At 39.2% G+C, this 15,950-nt stretch overlaps 1 protein-coding gene across 1 annotated transcript in view; it reads left to right on the forward strand.

Moving 5' to 3' along the window:
• lpp (LIM domain containing preferred translocation partner in lipoma) overlaps positions 1 to 15,950 on the forward strand; it is a 185,657-nt gene that overhangs the window by 16,287 nt on the left and 153,420 nt on the right. Inside the window, exon 3 of the mRNA XM_080877289.1 lies at positions 14,140 to 14,184. The gene's annotated coding sequence lies outside the window, so the exon portion shown is untranslated. The remainder of the gene's footprint in view (positions 1 to 14,139; positions 14,185 to 15,950) is intronic.

A 15,950-nucleotide genomic window follows, 5' to 3' on the forward strand; every position in this document is an offset into this window, starting at 1 on the left:
ATATTTAGAACATCACCATGATGTGTCCTTATTTAAATCGGATATTTATTCCAACTTAAACGAGTCCAGTTTTACTGGTAAACGATTCTATCCTAAAATCTCTTCATACTGATCCAGGTTGACTCAGAAATGTCATCAATTCTATGTTGGGCCAACTGCCATCTTTGACAGGATCTTCCTTTTTCAGAGGTAAATATTACCATATAAAAGAAGCTCAATATATGTTGGTACTTTTAATTGATCATTTACAAAAAAACATTTGAAAGAGAAGAAAAAGGGGGGAAAAAAGAAGCAATTTAGGGCTTATAAATACAGAAAACTCCAAAATTTGACCCATCAGGGCGAGCTGAAAGGAAAGAAGGGAGGCCCATCTCTAAAATGATTTATTGAAACTACTTGGGTTTTTTTTTTCTTTTAAAGGCGCTGTTTTCTGCTTGAGTAGAACAAAACAATGTCAGATTCCCTCTCGTGCTCTTGCTGCCCTTTGTTTTTGAAATTCCCATCTTTTGTTCTATTGATTTTTCCTACTGGTTTATACTTTCTCAGTTTCTGGAACACAAAAGGGACTCGCTGAGGAGCAGGGACTTTTTTATGGAGGCATGAACCAGTAAAAAAAACAAAAATTTTTTTTTGATCAAACTATGAAGTTCCTGAAAGGGTTCCCACGGAAGTTCCTCTTTCCTAAAATGTTTTCTTGAGTCCAGTTTCAGACGTCAACATCAGCCTTTAATTCATATTTTCTCTGGCACGTCTGAGCAAGACTCTTTTTCTAGCCATGATTCCTTTTGTATGAAAACTGTTTCTATTAGTCTTATAATAAGACTTTAAGCAAGTGTAGCTTAGGGTGGTAAAATGGAACATAAAAACACTGGTGCCTATATAATAGACAGATGTCATTAATCTTATTCACATATATAAGTGATGGTCATGATACTCATATGATTCATCTTGATTCCCAAAGGGGGTGATGAAGGCTCAAAACGTGCTGGAAAGAATGACATGAATTAAAGAGCATTAAATCTTAACCTCCTGCCCCCTCCTCGTCTACTTCAAGGGCCTGCAGCTCAGAAAATATTCATAAAATGTGGGAGAATTTCTGCGCATTGCAGCGCAACAGAACAAGTTTTTGTTTCTGAGCAAGTTGAGGTGAGAAGTCCCGATTAGATTTTTCGTGGAGAGGAGCCATCGTCATAACAGTAAATATTTCACACAGTAAAGGACGAGAGGTGCCCCAATCGTTTAGGATCAGATGCCACTAAATGATTAATCTCAGATTAGACAGAAGCTCGAGGCTAATGGGACACTTTACACTTGCTTCGCACGCAGTGACAGATGCTGGCCTCTAAAGACCATCAAATTACTGAAGCATGCAGTTGGCAAAACACGGGGTTGTTAATGAGGTGCCAGAACATTTCAACTCCAAAACATAAAACAGATTGAAATGATGACAGGACGAAGAATTCAGATTTTACCTTTGTATGCTGTGAAACCAAGCGATTTGAAACGCTTATTATTAGCACTGTAAATGACCTGAAACTTTAACCAGATTCAGACTCATACATTTTGGAACTTTTTTTTTTTTTGTGTGTGTGTAAAAGTCTGTTGTTGCCCAGAAGTTGCCTTTTGTTCTCATAAAGTCAATGAGACTGGGGGAAATACCATAGCATAAACCTCTCTTTTGAGGTTGATTTAAAGTCGAGGAGGAACTGTAGACACGAGAGGAAGTGGTTGGTAAAACCTGATGTTTCAGAGTTTTGTGTTTGGAGTGGATTTCAGTGCTCTCTGCCAGTGTTTGAGAAGTTAAGGCAGTGCTTACAATGCTTAATTGACTGGGAAGAGTTGGGGTTTTCCATTACGTCAGGCTTGGTACAATTCCTAATCTTACTGTGTCATTTTAACTCTGACTGTGGTGTCAGCAGTTGAAGTTTTACCCCATCACTCCTTGAAAGAGCTGCATTTATCAGTCTCCAGTGCCCACTTGGCTCATTGGCAGGATTAATTGGCAACAAGTCCCCCGTGGTCCAGGAACGTAGTTACCTACTGACCCAAATCATTATCCTGACTGGAAGCCACTGTCTCCACTCCACCGGCTCACACCTGGGACTGAGTCTTCACGTAACCTCGCATTTGTCCCCGATGCACCCGTACATCACGACTTCAGTTTTCTGTATCTGCAAGAAACAGGCTGTGTATGCAAAACGGAGGCGTGACAGGTTATTCGTTACCCTCAAGGCCATTTTGTGGTACTTGTATGTAATGTTTTGGGATTAAGCAAATATATCTTCTGATTTTGACTTGTGATTTGGGGCTTATTCGTGTTAGCGTGGTAGCTTCTTTTCAGGAACTGATGTACTTAGATTTCAGGCCATATCTTTTGCAAACAGGGTTTTCCCCTATTTGCAACAGATATGAGGTGTTTGTTTGAAGCAAACAAAGCTCTATCAGCTGAAAAGGATGTTTGCTTTGACAGCACAGCTTTGACAGATTGGAAACGTGAGTGTCTGCTAAAGCTAGACAAACCCGTAATGAGTGTTGTTGTCCTAGCAGAATCATAAAAGTTTTACAGATGTAATTGTTTATTATTGTTTTCAAGAAAAGAAATGTGAGAAATTTGTAAAAGAGCCTGAAAGCATCTGAGTGAATAGATGACTGGTTGTCAACTGTTGAGATGACCTTTACCTGACATCCGTGGGAACATGAAGATCTCTCCATGATATGGATCCAAACAAACACATCCTAGAGAAAAAAACCCTGCTGAAGGACTTTCAGATATAGCAAACAATGACATTTATTTACTGTAAAATTATTAACATTAAAATCTGCAGAGAATAAAGTCTCATAAGTTATGTAAAATCAAACAGAAAGACAACAATAAACTCCCTAGCTAGAAATAAAATGCTACCTAGTATCCAATTTCATAATCGTTCAAAGCCAAACTTAATGGCCTTAATTTCCTCAGTGTACTATTTTTTTTTGTGTGTGTAGATATTGTAGAATATGAAAATTTTAATACTATTTAAACTAGTGCTGTCAGCGTTAATCTCCTTAAAATGACGTTAACATCATAACCACATTAACGCGGCAAATCACCGTTAGCGAGTTATCGCAGATTGCCCTGTGCATGGGGCTGCACAGCGCTAATGAGCTAACCACGCTAATGCGTTGACAAGCTAACCAGGCTAACGCATTGGCGAGCTAACCGTGCTAATGTGTTGACGAGCTAACCACGCTAACGCGTTGACGCCGTGCAGCCCCACGCACGAGGCGATCCGCGCTAACTCGCTAACGGAGATTTGCCGCGTTAATGCGGTTATGGTGTTAACATCATTTTAACGAGATTAACGTTGACAGCACTAGTTTAAACATTTTAACAAGCTCACTTTGAAGTTCTAGTCCAACAATACAGTTAAAAAAATGAATAAATAAAAGAAAGAAGAAATGGCATCTAGAAAGTGACCTTTGCTGTGTATTTAAAAATCACCTCAATGGTAATTCTTTATTTTGTCTGGTAATAATACTGATTGAGCTTTATTGGATTCTGAAAAACGATATAGCAACAAACATATACATTTAAAATAAATGTATAATAAAATGCCATGGCTTAACTAAATGGAAAGCATTTATCCGCAGAAATAAGAGCAGTAATGTAACAAGGTTCAGACTCTAAAGTACCTTTAATGCTATTACAAGTATTTGGGAAGAGGTGGAGGGAACTTCCACGTATAACATAAAGAGAAAGCGTCTCTGTGGGTCCACATTTGCATTTACTTGCACCATTCACATGTCAGATATAATACATGAGGGGTCAAAGGGTATGCTCTAAGTCTTAGTGAGTTGGCCTAGAATCCGCTTGGTTAATGGATTATCCAATTTTACATTATATACTGCTGCGTGCAATGCGAGTTTGGTAACAACGTGTGGCCTCCCACGGCGCTCACATAGAGCGCTTTCACGTAATATGGCTTTGTTGTTGTTTTAAGCTCCCTGATAGGTTTAAGCTCAGGGTGAAAGGGGGCCTTCTGTGTCAGGTCTGAGGTCACTTTTGTTATCATCAGACAGATCCAGTACATTAGAAGTATTCCCTAATCTCTTAAAACCCTCTGCTGGCCCAACTTTCATTTGTTGTAGAAGGATCAAATTAAAAAGAGCCATATTAACCAAAGCCCTAAATTTGTTTTGCCACTTTTCAGGGATTGCACTTGTTGGCCTCGAGCTCTAGTCTGTGTAAATGCAACTTTTTTCTGATGCTGATGATTAAAGTGTTGCGAAATAAGCCTTGGGCATTTTTCTAGTATCTAGAGTTTATCTCTAAGAAAAATGGTTATTTTCAAGTTTTGGTTTTAATAAATATGATGAGACATCAGTATTTGTTTACAACTAAACTTTTTTTTTTTTCCGTCTCCTTTGTGGAACGTTAGTCTCGTGTGGTTGAACAGTGAGAAGGGACAGGGTTTCTCTGTTGACACAGAAAAAACTCTTCCCACTTCTTTCAGAGCAGTTAAGAGGACAAAGGTTTAAAAACAGTGAATATGACACCAGTGTTTGTAATTTGATGGACCATGGAGGTGTAGTACAAGCTGACCTAGAACATTTGATGACTCATCTAAATTTCCCCCCCCCCAAACATTCAGTCATTTTTTGATATATTATGAAAATTTCCCTCTTATTTTAAAAAGTCCCATCACTGAAAGCCAGCACTGTCTGGCCCTTACTGTTTGCTTCTCAGGTTGCTATTGTGCCAGTTTTTTGACATCATTCAGCTGCTTGTGGCTCTCATCGCACGGTTGTATGGTCAGGCAGCATTTTTCCTTTTTATTTACAAATCCTTTGAAGCCGATGACACACAAATGCTTTCAGTGTTTGTTTGGTTTTTTTTGTGTGATTCTCACAGTGCTCTCAGCTACTCTAAATATTTGGATCAGCACAGCACTCATCACTGTCACTTCTCCCTGACTGACTCATCAAAAATAAGAAGGCTGGGATTTATGATATCGATACTGGCAACGATTTTGGAGGAGAAACTGATCCTGGCTGTCACTCATAAGCCAGTCTTTTATGATCTAACATTGAAGAAGATGTTTTTGTAACCTATAAACAGGAATAGCTGTGTTCTGGTTTCCTCTAGCATCCTCTTCGCTCAGTGTGGCTCTGAACAGACATCTGCATGCATGCCTTTTTTGTGGCTCCATAGTCTCGCCACTTAGACTGCATATTACAGCCCACCAACAATACATGTGACATTCAGGTGAACAGGAAAGACTACTTGTCCATGGTGTCTCCAAATAGCTGTGTTGATGTGTAAATGCCACGTAAGTTTTTGAGAGCCCTCATTATTTAGGTCTCGTCTAATCCCTTTTACTTAGGCATCAGTCACACGGCTTGGAGACCAGTTGGCATCCCCCCGGCAACCAGTAGTTGCAGAGAAAAATGTGTTTCCGTGGCTGTTTGGCAACTGGTTGCTGGAGTTTGTTGGTAATTGCTTGCGTAACATTGGTCACAGTGGATTATGTGGTGCAGCACCGAAATCCTGCTTGTGATTGCTTTAGCACATTGCTATGCTTGTCTGTAGTTAGTATAGAAGACCTGTCACTCTGTTTGCTTGCAAACACTCACAAACTACAAACTACTAGTGGTTCGAAAGTGACCAGTGCTACACAAACAGGAAATAAAAGTCATTTGCCTTCAAAGTAGAAGTTTCACCTTTTGAAATGTGTTTGTTATAACTGTTATTTTGAAGGTGAATGTTCTGCATTTGTGGTTTGTGTCACATTTTTCATGTTTCACTGCTGCTCCGTGGTTAGTGTTTTGCAGACATTTCAGTGTAAAATACAGGCGATTGTGGCAATCTACCTGCAACCAAAGCAAATGGTGTGAGATTTTTTCCCTTTGTCACTGAGGCCTCACACCTTACAGCAAATCAGTGGATCAACATTTCAGTGTGTGAACTGCTTTGACATAAAACATCAGATCTTAGCAAACGCTCTACTTTGCATGAAGCAAATCTAGTGTTTTTGTGTTATGTATATTTACATGTGGTTTTACTGAACATATTGGTTTTAAAAGGTCTTTGAGAGAGCCCTCCAGCTCCACAGATTTTCTCATTGGGACAGCTCTGAGCCCTCACAGATTTATCAGAGACGCATGTAAAAGTCTGAGAGTCTGTGATGGTGGACTTGGGACTGGTTTGTAGGGGCAAGTAGGGAACAGGAGGGAGGGACGTGCAGAGATGCAGTTTTCCATATGCAGCATGGTTGTTATTATATTCAGCGTCTAGGGTTTCTGTTTGAAACATGCAGGTATAATCAGGAGAACAAACCAGTTAGTAGGCAAACAACATATACAGGTAACAGAAAGCTGGGAAAGGCTGGTCCCTGCAAGGCAATATTAAACAGGCTAGGCAGGTGGGGGGATTAGGTAAAACTTGGTGGGGGCAACCTGTGGACAGGTGTGGAAAATTCCCGAAAGCAGAGTAGAACTATCCAGAAAACTCTGAGACTTTAGAATGTGTCTGTACCCGAAGATGCACTTATATACAGGTGTGACCAAAATTCCTTAAAGAAAATCTCAGTGTGAACGAACAGCGTGTGCATGTGAATTTGCAAGTGATGCAGACTGACATGAGCACAAACAATTTTTAACCTGCCGGCTCCGTAGCACAAAGTCCGTGCAGAGGAAGGCAAAGACCCGTTTAACTCGCAGTGAGCAAGCGGGTGTTGTCTGTCCCACCCTCGCCTAAATCAAAGAGACAGTTTTCGTCAGTGAGGAGGAGTCTGAAGTGGACCATCTAGTGTTGTGGAAGGGCAACTGTTGACAATGTGCTGACCTCATTGATGTTTCAAAACACACTCGCACACCAGAAGTGTTTTACTTTTACTTCTGCAACTCCGAGCTGCAGATGCAGCTCCCCTCATTTGTGCACCTTTATTGCCGAGATCAAAGGAAGTGACAAGCTCACTAAACAAAAGTCGAACTGGGTTACAAGGACAAGCAGTTAAAGTCATAAAGGCTGTAAACAAGATCACAGTTTAGTCTGATGATGTTGGCAGTAATCTGTAATTGCACAGGAACATTGTGTGTCCGCACAAATATGACAAATGCAGTTAATGTTAAACAGGAAGTGGGACAGTAATCTGTTGTAGACAGCTCGCGTTGTATTTTTCCTGGTACATTTTGTTTACTCTTCAAGGACCCAGCAAAAGGTTTGTATTTTTGAATTCTATCAGTGAACCTTTATGTAATTATACCACAAAATGTGCAATTACAAATTCAAACCTGGAGCTGAAGTCTGTAGTCTTATTTTTTTGGTCCACGTGAAGCTCTCACGAGCGGTTAACATGTCAGGTATAGAGCAAAGAAGCCACTTGTTTCCTTATCGAGGTTATTTTCCCTGCACTTGAGTCTGCCCTCGGGCCTATTCGTGCAAGCCCACTGGTCCTGAACTGTGCCTAGTTCAGAAAAGGGTGCCGTGCGCTAATTTAATCTGAACATGGCTTTCACTTTGCTCTAGTGCTGGAAAGAAGTGGTTATAAATACACCATAAAGCCCAGGAAAAAGGGCAAGGTGTTTACAGGGATATGTATTTTTCATTGCTTTGGCCTACCTTTTCGGGCTGTAAACATTAAGGCCCAATCAAGTTGTCCGTTGTAGGAGCACTTAGAAAGCATGTGTCCACAGAGGAAATGGACCCAGCTTCAGACCTGGCAGATCTGTGTGACAAGTTTGGGTCAGCTGTGCAACGTGAGCATTCATAAACATCACATACCCCGTTAAAAACAGCAAAGTGGTCCTGAATGCAGCTTGGAGTTGAAGGTTAGAACAAAGGTGATGCGTGTACAGTGTTTTTAAACTCTTTTAATTCTATCTGTCGTAACCTGATGGGGGGAAAAAAAGAGCTTTTCAGGACCTAAATTACTTTTCTTTGACAGATTGTGGCTCTTTAGAATTGTGTAAATGGTCTAATGTACTTGGATGATCAGTTCTGTTTGATAGGAAAGTGGTCTATCTGAACAGCTAATGGCTTTGATAATTTTAGCATTTAGCTCATTGTCTTTTTTCCTTGGAAAATACTTCAACCTAAGTTATCATAATGGATGTGGCATTGAGTGAAATTGCCTCATTTTATTAAGTTGCTATCAAAAAAAGATTGCACATTTCTTTGCCCATGTCTCTTTAATTTATTAGTGCAGCTTTGTTACTGCCTAGCTAAGAAAGAGGTTTTCAAACTACAGCAGAGTTGAAGGAGAGTTCAGAGTAGTACTAGGTGACAGTACAGTGGAGTACACAGGTAAGCAGGGGGAGAGAGTCAGGAATGACATGCAGTACATGGCCCACATGGACTGGAAGCCGGGTGCCTGCTTTCACAACCTGCTGAGCTATACCAAGTGGTTTTATTTGAATAATAATTTTGTTCTTGTAAACAAATGACAATAAGAAGCCAAAATAAGCAGTAAAACCTTTTTAAAAACCTTTCTTTTTTCCATTACAAAACGCTTATTTTATGTACAGATGGTTATGGTTTTTACCCCTCAGTGATAAAAGACTGATGGGTATTGTCGTCATCCTGTCAGCTGAGCAGGCAGGCACCCACGTTTGTGAGTGTGATAACTCAAGAAAGAAGTGATGTGGGAGCTTCAAATTGATACCAGACCTGTATCTACTAAAAACCTTCAAGTTTGAATATTGGTGACCTCGACCTCAAGGTCAAAGGGTCAAAGGCCAAGTTTTCTGAAAATCTTGTGAATGTAATAACTCAAATAAGACGACATAAGATTTTGAAATTCATACAACAGGTGCATCTACTTAGGTGGCTGAGAAATAAACCTCTATAAGATAAGATAAACCTTTATTAGTCCCACACGTGAGAAATTTTTTGTCACGGCAGAAAGTACAAGAGCACTACAAAATTAAGCAAAAAGTAAAGAAAGAGGTATTACTGGCTGCTGCCAGTATCTTTGAAAGTGGAATAGTCACCATTTTTGCCACAGGGGTCTGTTTTGGGTCCAACTCTGTTATCTTTATAACGCTGCCTTTGGGATCTATTTTCAGGAAATACAACATTCCCTTTCACTGTTATCCTGATGACATCCAAATTTACTTCCCCTTGAAACTGGATGTCTCCGTCCCAGTGCTGCCTCTGCTTAACTGTGCATGATGTTAAAAAACGGTCAACACATAATTGTATTGTTTCAGGAACTCATGCCCTTTTGGATAACTTGTCATCATTCCAACACTGTAAGAAATCTCTGAGTGTTTTTAGATAGCTCTTTTAAATTGGAGAAGCAAATGTCCAGTTTTTATCAGTTACATGAAATTGCCAAAGTGGAGCCTTATCTTCTTACTAAAGACCTAGAAAAACGCATTGATGCCTTCATCACCTCAAGGCTAGACTACTGCAATTCCCTTTTTTTATGGGTCTTCAACACTCACCTCTCCATAGCTTGCAGTTAGTCCAAAATGCTTTTTATAAGTCAAGTGCACCCCTTTCCTTCACAGTGGTGGATCTTTGCCCCAACCTAAAAGCCCAACCTCTGGTAATCAAAATTGATCTGGAAGAAGTAAAGATCATAAAGGAATCTCATAGTTCAACTTGTGGAAGAATCATTAACTGTGGTTTCTAACCCGGTTTATTTTTGGCACCTTGGGACTCCACCGCTTTTCCTGTCGCTGATGTGCAGGTCTCCCGAGGGACCAAATCTGCTGCCACCTGGGCTTCTTTGCGCCCCTATTGGCATCTACACGCATCTTGCCGATGAGGACCATGGCCCAGCAGATACTAACTCCCCAAATGTCCCTGTGCCCCCCATCATGCCTAAGTAGTAATTGTGCTAAATTGAGTTGAGATGTGATGTGTGGTAACAGTGACAGGTGCATGCTGCTGTTGCTGTAGTTTGCCAGAGATCGATGTAGCATCGCACGGTGTAATTCAGAGGTCATGGACAACATGACATTTTCTTTCCCACCTCTTTGCTGCACTTTACTTGACAGAGTCATATCTCATAAAAAAAAAATCAATAATGCACATATTTTTAGATGTAGTATGATGTAAACTTTCCATGGTTAACATTGTTGACATATAAACCTACTGAAATCTGAAAAAAAAAGTCGTCCCTTTAAATTCATAACTTTTATTTTTACTTTAGAATCGGCGGTGTTCGGTTAAAGTTGCCTCATATACTCTCACAGTGAAAACAAGATCTACTGAAAAAAGCTAGTTGACACTTTTTAATGAAATAAATTGAACAATGAACAAAAAATGAACAATAACACAAATTGCATCTTCCAGGGCATTCTGGGAATTGTAGTTCAAAAAAGGTTGTTTTTTTTATTGTGCCTTCAATCCATCTTCTTCCACTTGTCTGTGTTTATTTGTAGAATATATCAACATATATCGGATAAAAATGTGTTATCGGTAGCTAAGCCTTTGTGCCATAATGTACAGCAGGTATTCTTTTTACTTTTCATGAAAGTGAAGTGTTTAAACAACTGCCACACACAATCACTCTATTTTTCCTTTTAGTGAGCATTAATTTTTTTTAATTTTTTTCTTTGTTTTGTTATTTGTTTTTTAAAATTAGGATTATGTCTGAAAGCAGGTGTTTTCTTACAGTTCTAACAGTTATTTTGGAAAAGAAAAAATATGAGTCATATATGCCTGAGATTAGAAAAATGTGCTTGATAAGTTATCTGCTCGGGATTAACGGTGAGCTTCTTCCAGTGTAGCTGAGTGAAATCTCTGTCAGCACTGGCACAACATTTCTGTTAGACTGTCTCTGTGTTAGACACAAAATAGGTGAAAGCTGCCAAATTAGACCAAATTAGGTCTTATTCTAGCTCATAACCATGTATAGTAGTCATGACCTGAAAGCCTCACTTTTGAATATCATGAGACTTGTGTGCACGTTGTTAATGTAGACTTTAGGAAAATAGTCTTTCCCACACATAATTTTACTCAGGTGAAAGAATATAACTAAGTGTGAGAAAAACTAGAGCTTAGAGAAAAATCAAAACTAACTTTACAAAAGGGGACACACATTAGCAATTAATCCTTTTGAGAGAGAGAGAGAGAGAGAGAGAGAGAGAGAGAGAGAGAGAGAGAGAGAGAGAGAGAGAGAAATTCAACCATTCAATCCCAGATTGACTCACTTTTATTTTGAAAGCTAGTTTCACCAAACAAACTACTCCTGGTGTTTCCTGTCATGTGTTATGTTTTCAAGGTAGGTCACCACAGAGACACTTTAAAAATTAAAATCAAATCAAAAGGTACTTAGTAGATTTAAAGAAATAAATCCTATAAAATAGGTTTAATAATTAATTTAAGAATGTGTGCACACATATATATCCCCACCCCCCATTCCCAGCCCCATCATGAATACAATGTTTGGGAAACTGTAAAAGTTTGAGAGTAGTTTTAAAAAATTTCTTCTTGTACAGATTTGGAACAGCTGCTGTTTCCTACTGCTGCCTTACAGGCACAGAGCTCGTTCACTCTAACGTTGCTTTAAATTCTCTGAGTTGGCCAAGGTTGGCAACGGACGGCAACGCGCACACACACCCGTGAGCAACTCTATCCCGTGTTTTCCACGATTTCTGGCCAGATCACATTTTCTGCTCAGCTGGACATTTTCCCAGATGTCTGAGCACAGAACGTGCTGGACTCAGACACTCAAAGATCAATCAAATTTAGTGCCCAGGTCTCAGGCCCTCTACTACTCAGGAAAGCCTTCACAGCCATTGGTCAGACGTTGGCGCTAACGCTAGTCCAGGTTCTCTTTTTTTTTTTTTTACCTCAGGAAATCTGGATGTAGCCTCAAAAGTCTGTTTGTGTTACAAACACACTCCTGTAAGCTTTGTGTGTGTGTGTGTGTGTGTGTGTGTGTGTGTGTGTGTGTGTGTGTGTGTGTGTGTGTGTGTGTGTGTGTGTGTGTGTGTGTGTGTGTGTGTGTGTGTGTGTCGAGCTGCAGAAAAATAATATTAGCACTTGCTAAACCACCCTGGGTAAATAAAGGTATAAATAAAGAATCCAAACCACAAAGCAGTGGCACGCAACTTAAGTTGATGGTAAGACAAGCAAACAGGAAGTGAGGAATATTTTCTAAACACTTAATAAGGTCCCAAGTTAGCTGTTACTTTCACAGTCAACATTGCGTGTGCAGATAGCACAGTAGTTATTGTGTGTGTGTGTGTGTGTGTGTGTGTGTGTGTGTGTGTGTGTGTGTGTGTGTGTGTGTGTGTGTGTGTAAAAAGGGTGGTCTTGATGGGGATACTTGGAGGAGAAAAGCTGAAGATGGTGTTATAAGAGAGTGGCCATTTTTCATTGTTTGGTATCTGTAGAAGAAAATAGGTCAGGGCGGTGAGCTCTGAAACATTCTGTCGGCATGCAGCTCAAAGATTCGAGAACAACAGATGAATTCTTTGCACTGGCACGGTGACAGAAGGCTAGCTCACACGTGCGTCAGTACTTCAGCAGATAAATTAGAAGGAAATATTGGAAAATACCTTTGTAATACACAATTTTGTGGATTGATATTTAAATGACTGATTGTCTGCTTTTTTGTTAGCGACTGGGGTTGGATGATTGGTAGAATATTTTCACATCTGTCAAAATCAGTCAGCAGGTTTTTGATTTGTTTTTGTTTTTTTAAAGGAATTTTTTCATTTGAATTTTTTTTTTAATGTCCTTGTTGAGAATTCGTGAAATTGTACTCACAGCATTAGTTTTTTTGTTTTTCTTTAACATCCCATCAAATATTTCACTCTTGCTTGATGTCTAATGGTAATACTTATACATTGCTAGACGCAAAGTTGGTTAAATAATTTTTTTACCATGTGAGCTTCTTTTTAATGTGGAAAGTTTCATAAATATGAACTAAAACATGCAGCAGACATCCATTATTTCACATATATTATTACATATTATTATGAAGTAGTTGCAGTTTGTCATATTTATTTTCCCTTCTGGTGGAAGGTTTTCATAAATATAAAGCATGCAAGTTTAGTTGATGATAATGTGTGTATGGGGTGGGGGTGGGGGGGTTGTTTTTTATAAAATATACCAAGGTGCTCAGCAGTAAAACTCCTAATTAAAAGTGAAAAGTAAAACATTTTGGGGGATAAAATTACTGAGTACTTTTGTTTGCATTTTGAATAGGCTCAGATTGTCAGACTGCATGGAAAGACTCCAAAATAGAGCTTGTTCATCAACATTATTTCCCTGGAGAAACGTCCTCAGCACCTCATCTGCTGGTTACTTTCCATCCACGCCCGGCTGCAAAAAAAAAATAAAAAATCTCAAAATAGGAAGCATATGCTAGAACAAGGAACGCCACTTCAAGCAATACCCGTTCCTTAACATTAAGACGGCGTACAGAAACTGGAGTGAGGTTGAGAAAAGACCTAGTTGTCAATTGCTTGTTCTCAAAACACGCTACAATACTTGCAAAAACAGAAAAAGTAAGTGTGAAGGAGGCATGGATAACGATTCCCAAACTGGCGCCCACCAGTAATTATGATGCGAGTACAAAGAGATTTTTGCCATTCTGAAGGGAAAAGGGGAGTGTAGGTGTATTAATTCCTGTTCCTTCCTGCTTCCTCGACTTGGAAGTTCAGATTTAGAAAAATAGCCCCCCTCCCCTCCTTCAAAAGGAAAGAAAAAACAAGAACTGTCACATTGACTGACGCCAATCGTATGTAGCATCTGTGTTCCCACTACTGCTCCCTATAGTATATGCCACACTGTGGCAATGTGGGAAACTGACACTGTCAATTTATCAGAACAAAAGCATTCCTCAGCAAGAGAAATACACATCTTTGGGCCCTGGAGACAAAAATCATTCCACCCCCACCCTTACCTGCATCTAAACAGAATGTAGGACATTCACAACACCAGAAATAGAAATTTCAGTCACAATTATCATTTTTGAATTTATCCCCTGCAGTCAAAAGTTAGCGTTTAACTTGAGGAGTTAGAGAGAGACTTTAATGCCAACTTTTTAAAAGTAAACAGCTGCATGAAAGGCGATGTGGATGGATTCAAAATTGGACCATTTCAGTTTATTTCTTCAGATCTTTTCTTCTTGAAATGATTATTTATTATTTGCGACAAACTTGTTTTTATTTATGAGGTGTTTGTTGTTTTTTCAGGTGTCTGATCCTGTAGCCCCCGCCATCACTTTGTGTCAAATTTGGGTAAGTACCCGACCTAATTTTAACTCCTCTTCCTCCTCTTCTAATGTGTTCACGGACCAGACAGGCTTCCATGAACGCTGGATGTGTTTCCATGCAAAGTCTGGTTTTATTTCTTTTATTACCATACTTTAGGTCGGGCATCTTACATGCATATCTACAGGAAAACTAATGCGATGCTTGATTGGTAGAGGTAGTTAATGCGGAGTGGCCCTTTTTGGTTTTCCTGTTTAGACATTGAACCAAAAGCCATCTTACCTTTGTTTGTTTCTTTTATAATCAGGATGTACATCAGGATGTATGTTGTGATGAATAAGTAGGATGCACATGTAACTCGGTGAGTTCTGTGTTTGTCACACGTACACCAAATTTGGAGGTAGGAAATTTTAAAACATGTACATTTATGATTAAATAATTTGCAGTTTTTTTCAATAAATGTGTAACAAATTCTTGTTTATTAGTTACAGATACTTGTGTATTATTCAAGGTATTTGCGTCATTGAAAATTGGCTTAAGGGTGTTCCCGTGATGCAGTCTTAATTTAGTTAGTTAGCCTCAGTGAGGCGAAAACAGATCATGTGTTTTAGATACCAAATGTGGGGAAAAAGCAGGCTCCTTTTAAAAAAAAAAAAAAGTGGAACTTTGTCTAGTTTTCCACTACACAGAAAGACCACAAGCCTTCAGCTCCTGTGTGCTCCTATTGTCCTGCTCTGAGCCAAACCCTGCATAGGAATTTATTTGTGATCGATTCTGATCTACAGCGAGGTTACATAGATAGATGTCGTGACTTTCGACTGCATTACTTCAGCCTGAAAACAACGGTCACGTGACTCACTGTGGTGTTGTAAACAGCAATAAAAACATCAGTAAAATTATGAAATTACCTTAATTTTACCCATCCAGATCATCATGCTTTGTGTTGTTACAGTCTCCATACTACATACTTCATTATGTAATTATTTTTTTAAAGAATTCATTTTTGCTAATAATGTGCACAATTGCGTTGAATTAATTTTTAGGTGCATGAAAATGTTGAAATTGTGTGAATTTAATTTTGTACGTTTAAACAATGTAGAATTTGATCATTGGGTCCTTAATGCAAGGAGTCTTCACCCTGATATTAAGGTTTGATAAAATTCTTATGCCACAGGAATTTTATCTGATGTTCTCTCGTATATCCTCATGACCACACACGTCTTGAGGGAATTTCTTCACATCAGTTCACTTGATGTCAACAATGAACTGATAGATTTTGGTGATAAAAATACAACAACATGACTCCATGACGAAGGATTCAGTATTCACGTGGGACATCAGTTACCGAATACCTCACTGCTTTCCAAATTATTATGCAAATAAGATTTTAACATCATAAATATTCAGTTTTTTTTTTCCAGTTAAACTCAATGACGGTATTGTGTCTCAGGCCTCTTAGGATCACTGATATATTCATAATTAGTGATGTCATAATTAGTTTGCTAGGTGAGCCCAATCAAAGGGAGCCTAGCATGCCACATATTTCAAACAACATCAGAAAGAAAAAGGATCTCCCTGTCGCAGAAAAGTGTCAGATGCAGTGCAGTGCCTTGGACAAGGCATGAAAGCATTAGATATTTCACAAAAAGTTTAGCGTAATCATCGTACCGTGAATGAATTTGTGGCTGATTCGGAGCACAGAAGGGTTTGTGCAGGTAAAGGCATAATGAGGACGGTTTCTGCCAGACAACTTCATCGGATTAAGAGAGCAGCTGCTAAAACGGCATTACAAA

Source organism: Rhamphochromis sp. 'chilingali' (assembly GCF_963969265.1).
Source record: "Rhamphochromis sp. 'chilingali' genome assembly, chromosome: 3".
In the NCBI taxonomy this organism is placed as follows: domain Eukaryota; kingdom Metazoa; phylum Chordata; class Actinopteri; order Cichliformes; family Cichlidae; genus Rhamphochromis; species Rhamphochromis sp. 'chilingali'.